We start from the raw sequence: 7,318 nt of genomic DNA, 5'->3' as shown, positions 1-7,318 counted from the left end.
CTGCATTTTACCCTAGAATTCATTTCTACACTCTCTTTCCAAAAAGCCAAAGGACTAAAGATGCAGAAGAAAATTGCATTTTGTGACATGGATGGCACATTCATGTTTCAGTTCATTCAGATCTAATAATGATAATGAGGTGAAGAATGAAAAATGAAAAAATTAAGGTTTACAACATAATTTTCTAATCTACCATTTCTGAAACTTCTGTGAAACAAATATCTATATATACATATATATGTGTGTGTGTGTGTGTGTATACATATGTCTCCAAGGACATGACTGAGTTGACCTCCACAGAAAGAATAATTAGCAGATTCATGAACTGTTTTTCAGTTTACTGATTCTGTTCCCAAAATTAATTGTTTATTTAAGAGGCTCCATTTGGGTTAGACTTTAGTAAATTAAAGTCATTAATTAACTCCAAAAGTCTTATATTTCTAGTACTTCGGGTTCATCAAGTATTTTCATGTGATAATATTTCTGCTGAAGATAAAAAAGTGTTTTTGGTTTTTTAAGCATCCTTGAAAATGGAATTAGTGCACAGAGGCACAATTCATGAATTATGTTCAGTGGGTATAATGAGACAGTCAGAAAGGCAGATACAAAGAGTATTCATTGTGATCCTGGACATACTTTCTCTTACACACAAAATACTTGGAAAAATACATACCTATATTTGTGTGCGTACATGTTACAAAAGTATATAAATGGGTTCTCACAGTAATAACAACTGACATTTATAGAATGATCAGGGCTTTGCAAAGCACTTCATACATATAAAATTTAAGCCTCCAAACAACCCTATGAAGTAGTTAGTACAAATATTGTTAGCCTAGTGTCATAAATGAGGAAACTAAAGCTCAAAGGCACAATCACACTCTTAGTCAATTACAGATTCTAATTTTCTCTCTGTCTAGGTCCATTCTGGGGTGTGTTCGAGCCAGTTCAAACTAGAAAGCTGATTGTTAAATTTTCAGGATGTGAATTTACACCTAGGAAATCTGACACAAATCAGGGCTTGATTTATTGTTTTGTTGACTGTCTAAATTTAAGAAAGTGATGGTGAAAATGTTAGTAATGCAGATTAAGTTAAAGGTATGTCCTGAATGTATTTTCCCCAAAAAAAGCAGGTTGTTAAAACATTTTCCAGCATACTGCTGCTCCTCCTACTACAGCACACTTTTATTATACACTCAATATGTAACTTCTGTGGGTTTACTCTATACACTGTATTAGTCTCTTTAACCAGATTGCTTTTATTGCAATTGCAAAATAATTATTTTGGAAAATAAGAGCTTTTCGTATGTCTTGTAACATATGCTTTTTAAAAATTAATTCTTAACAAACACCAAAATAGGAGCATTACCATATATACAGCAGAATACAGAAGATTACATATGAAACCATGAATCTCCATATCATACTGCTTGATATGTATAATTCAATAGATTACTTTCAAAGTTGACCTGTTTGTGCTTCCTTTCTTCAGTTCTCTTCTATGCATTTTAAAAATGCTTCAGTGTTTGTTGTATATTTGAATGGAATACCAAGTTGTGCATAGTAGATTTGCTGTTTCATGTGCAATCATTTTTTATTATACTATGTTATGGATATACTGTTTTATTCCATAAATTAAAAATAAATTTTTAAAAAATGCTTCAATGGCTCTCTTTGGGGGGAAGAACAGGAGGCAACATCACTATTGCTAAATTCTTCTCCTCACCTCACCCCCAATTAAAAACAGAGAGGAAAAAGAAACCATAGTAACAGAGAAGCATAGTCAAACAAAACAAATCCTTGTAGTAGCCATGTCCAAAAATTTCCATATCCTTCTACACCCTGAATCTTATAACCTCTTTGTCAAAAGGCAGGCAACATGCTTCATCACAGGTCGCCTGGAGACATGGTTGGTAATTGCTTTGATCCAAGTTCTTAAATCTTTCAAAGTTGTTGTCTTTATAAAAAGTGTTTTCCTGGTTCCACTAACTTACTCTGCATCAGTTCATACTTCTGAGTATTCTCTGAAATCATCTTTTATCATTTCTTGCAGCACAATAATATTTTATTAAAATCATAGATCCCAATTTGTCCAACCATTCACCAATTAATGGGAACCCTGAGTTTCCAGTTTTTTGTTTCTTTTTTTTCTTTTTAACTGTTTCCCTCTTCTGGAACTGTAAGTTTGTTTTGCTTCAAACTATTCCCTCCCTCCTTCTAACTCCCCTATCATTCCCTGTCCTTCTATTTTCCTATTGAGTTTGATGTATTTCTACACAAAAATCTTTGTATGTGTGCCTGTGTACATTCAACCCTCTTTTATCTAGTTCAGATAAGAGATTTGCTCGATGCCCACTCTCCCCATCTCCTCCTCCATCTTTGTATACTCTTCTTCTCATGTACCTCACTTATCAGAAATACCAAGTTCCACCTCCCCTTTCTTCCTACTTTCTACACTGTTTTTTTATGCTCCCTCTTCTTCCCCCTCTTTAAACCTCCAGAACAGAAAGAATCCACCCCCAGGTCTTCTGGTTTGTTGTTGTTGTTGTTGTTAATGTTGTTTTATTTAACTTCCTCAATACTCTTTGAAGACATTAAGGCAGATTTGTCTTCAAGGCACATTAAGACATCTGATGGCAGATTTGTCTCCACTGTATAAACCTTACCAAATAATTCCATTCTAGATTTCTCTTGACTCCAGTGTTTTAATTTCAAAGTTTCTACTCAGCTCTGGTCTTTTCATCAGAAATACTTGAAAGCCCTCTATTTCATTAAAAATCTTTTTTTTTTAACCTGAAAGATTATACTCAGTAAAGCCAAGTATATTCTTCATTGCAAACCCATTCTTTTTTACCCTTTGGAATACTGTATTCCAAGACTTTCTCTTATGTATAGTGTAAGCTTCCAGGTCTTGTATGATCCTGACTATGGTTCCTCAGTACCTGAACTTTCTGAGTGGTTGCAGTTATTTTTTATTTGATGAGAAAGCTCTGGATGTGGACTATGCTATCTATTCCTGGGTCTTTTCCCATTGAGATTTCTTTCAGAAAGTGACTGGTGGATTCTTTCTTCCTTCATGTTCTCTATGATTCTAATAATCTGAGCAGTTTCCATTTATTTTGAAATATGATATCCATGCTTTTTTTAATTATGGTTTTCAGAGAGTACAATGATTCTTAAATTCTCTCTCCTTAACTTATTTCCTCAGCCAGTTGTTTTCTATATCAGATACTCTACATTCATTTCTATTTTTTCAGTCTTTTGATTTTGTTGTAATATTTCTTGCTTTCTCAGTCACTGATTTGTTTGGTCTATTTTTAGGGAGTTCATTTCTTAGGTAACATTTACCATTTTGTTTCCATCATTCCTCTTCTAATTCTCTCCTCCACAGCATGTATTTCATTTTTTCCCTCTCATTTCATTTCTTCAGGATATTCATGTAGTTTTCATGGAAAATCTATTTTTTTCCATAGAGTTTCTGCATGCAACTGTTGTGAAGTTACTTTCCCTTCTTTTGGAAGATCTCTAGATTTGTATTAATTTTTTTATACTGGTGTTTGTTTTCTTTTATTTACTCATCTCTCCACCTTTAGGTCCTGAACTGGGGCTTTGTGCCAGCACTAAGCTCTCCCTCCTGCTGTGCTTTTATGTGGAGTGGCTGGCCCTGTTTGGTCTTGCCCTGGTTGCTCTCATTTAGATCTTCAGGGCTGTCCCTGGCTTCTCAGGGCAAAGTGTTATGGACCTCAAGGCCCATAGGCTTTGGCTGTCTCAGACTGAGTATTGCCATGCCCACACTGATCATTACCAATTCCACTGATTTCCAAGGTCCCCTCTGTGGGTTTACATCTTCCCTGGGGCTTTCTTTGAAGAGCCCTCCATTCTTGCTGCCTCCAACTGTAGTCTTGCAGGTTAAATGTGTCTTTGGCATGTCTCTGGTCCATCTCTGGTTAAGCTTGGGAGGCTACCATCTTATTTGCACTCGCTAGTATTGGCTTTGTTAGAGCCCTCATTCTTATTGCCATTCAGTGGTTAGCTGCCTTTTTGCATAGTTTGGGGAAGGGAAAAGTCACTCCCTATAGTTTATCATTGAATGTCTTTATCATTATTCTGTCTGGCATGGTTTTTAGATTTTTGCTGGAAAAGGTACATGGGAGCTGACTTGCCTACCTCCATTTAGGCATCTATGTTGACCACAAGTATCTAATATTTAAAAATTTATTTTTATCATTTAAATTTCATTTATCATAAGTATCATCATTTAAAATATATTTTATTTTTCATAACTTGAGAAATACTAGAAAACATGGTGTTTCCTATACAAAGAATTGAAGAGGATTGCATGAATCTCTATTACCTACAGCATGTGTTTAAAATGAATTATAAATAACATTCAATAGTTTCTATGTTGTCCTGCTTATCTCTCTCCTTCTGAATTTCTGATCTCTTCTGTCCATTTTTCGCAATATATACTTTGTGCTCTTGGTATTATTGCTGTTGTTCAGTCATGTCCTACTCTCTTGATGACCCCATGGACCATATTGTTCATTGAGGTTTTCCTTGACAAAGATACTGGATTGGTTTGCCATTCCCTTCTTCAGTGGATTAAGGCAAACAGAGGTTAAATGATTTGCCCAAGGTCACACAGCTATTAAGTGTCTGAAGTCACATTTGAATTCAGGTCTTCCTGACTCCAGGCCCAGTGCTTTCTTTATTCACTGAGCCACCTAGCTGCCTTCTCTTGGTGTGATACTAGTGGCTATTAACCTGCATGGAATGCCTGCCTTTTCCATTAATTTCCATGACAGTCATGCAAGTTTTTTCTCTGTACCTCAGCTTTCCCATCTATAAGTGTTATATTACCTATTATTAGGGATATTTTGATCATTAATGGATTAGTATTTGTAACAATTAGTAGCTATTACATGTCTCAGGTATCATGCTAGGCAGAAGAATGTGAAGTGGTTTTAAATTCATTATTAATATTAGTTTACCTTTCCCTAATTATTCTTTTATAATATGTTTTGATGTGTATTTATACATATATGCATATGTGATTAGGCTGTTTGGCCTTAATGATTGATTAGCTAGCTAATTAATTAATTTACTTTTATGTTCAATGTGATTTAATCATCCATTGTGATCCTTTTTCACCTATTATCTAACTCATAAAATTTTAGTGTCTATTTGTGTTTATAAATCTTTGAAATGTAATGACATTCCAAAACATGAGACAAAATCTATAATATACCTAACCTACTATTCTAACATATACTTAATCAGTCAAGAACATTCCAGACATCTGTTTATTTCATCATATTATTGCAAAGATTCTTCAAAAATACTAGGCTTATACCAAGTGTTGCATTTATCTGATGATTTCATTGAAGCCAAAACTCCTTTATTTATACTCTACAGAAATTACCAAAATACCTTTTTATCCAACAGACCAATTCAAAATATTTATATTAATATACATAGTACATTCATATTTCTAGGAAATTGTGTTTTAAATGTACTTGAATCAATTTCAAGAGCTTTTGTCTTTCTTCTTCCTCCCTCCTACCTCAAGCTACAAAGAAATTATTTTGAGTTATTAAAAAAAAATAAAACTATCCAGAGACCCCAGGATACTGTATCCTTAAACAGAAAAGACATTTTCTCCTTGTACTAGAAACTTCCTGTGAGTAATCACCCCTCAAAAGTGAATTCTTTAAGAAAGCATGAGTTGAAACTGATCCAACCACTTCTAGAATTACATAAAATACATCTTTGCTCTCAGCACTACAAGAACCTCTCCCTGGAGCTCCACAGATGCATGTTAAAAAACTAACTCAAAATGTTCAATTTTACCTACCTATAACTTCACAGATGATTTATCAAGCCTGGCAACTGTGCTAAATTTGAAGGTTATTTGTTTTTGTTGTTGGGTTGTTTCTTTCCAAATAAGCAAACACTCATCCTACCACCTTCTTCAGTTTTTTTTTTTCTCTCTGCCTCCTTTACATATCTGTTTGCCAGATCAAATAAGCTCTTTCAAGTGTGTCAAATGCAACTTAGCCAGCCCTGAAGTATACTTGATGAGCTGAAGGGCTGGCTCATATCTTTTTACTGTTTTCTACAGTAGGCCTCTTCAAAAGACATTTTTTTGCTTTCTTCTGCAGAATCCTTTACAAATATGGTTTTAATGCACATTATTCTATTTACTCTGGCTCCTTGAAAAAGATGGGTTCCTTTGATTTCTTCAACAGAAAACAGTTTTTGCAGATGTGTTCAGGAGATAAACACAAAAGCTGAGAATGCATTTTTCATTGAGTTAAACTGTATTCACGTGAATAAAGTTATTGATAACATGTTCCTCCTTTTATGTTGCATTTTTTCCCCCTTGACTCAAGACTTAAATGACTTCAGTGGTCATTTAGATATTCAATAGCAAGTGAATTTCCCTCTTGAAGAGAAGGTTCAAGGTCATCATGTCAAACACCAGCCTTAAGTGAGGAACTGACTCGGAAGAAAGCTCAGAGTCTCCCTACAGGTGCATATTTGTAATATGAGCTATGGGTCATATTTACATATACAGTGTCTAAAGAATAAATCCACTTTGAATCCAGTCCTTACAGGTAACTAAGACTCTCCTAGAAAGAACCATTTTTTCAAATGCCGTTTCAACCAAACTGTTAGGATAGCTTGGGTTTGTTTTTTTTTTTTTTCTCAAGCACTCCCTGGAAATTTTTATTTATGGAGGTAATTTCCGTCTTTGTCGGTAGAAAGAAACTTATAGCAGAACCCTTCTCTATAAGGCTCTTGCATTTTCAGACTTTATAACAAAGCATTCTCTCAACCTTTAGAGAGACTTAGGTCACTTAATTTAGAGAAATGGAGTTGAAAAAGGGACTCGACTTTTTCTTACTTTTTTGGTTTCCTACTGGAAACAACAAAAAAAAGTGATTCCCTTCCCAGCAATACCCCTTTATAAAAGAAAAAGGCGGGGATCGTTAAGTGGAATAAAGTGAAGGGAAACACAAGGGCTGGCTTAGGGGAATACTGGACCCTGAGCTGGACTCTGCAGAGGAGGCAAACTGTCGGCAACTAAAGCAGAGTCTAATACAGAGGGCTCTTCCTGACTGACTTCTACTGTTTGGGGGTCTCGAAACAATAGCTTTTTACTTGTAATACAAACTTCAGAATGAAGTTCAGGACGACTCGTAGGCAAAGCTGGACTCAATAGGATGGGGTCATTCTCCTACCCAGTCCGGGTCAGCATTTCCTTCCTCCTCTCAACCTAAACAATATCCCACCCCTCACCCCCCGGGCCCTTGGG

Source organism: Vombatus ursinus, unplaced genomic scaffold (genome assembly GCF_900497805.2).
Source record: "Vombatus ursinus unplaced genomic scaffold, bare-nosed wombat genome assembly UNPS02008996.1, whole genome shotgun sequence".
Classification (NCBI taxonomy): domain Eukaryota; kingdom Metazoa; phylum Chordata; class Mammalia; order Diprotodontia; family Vombatidae; genus Vombatus; species Vombatus ursinus.
Note: the sequence above shows the minus strand (reverse complement) of the source record.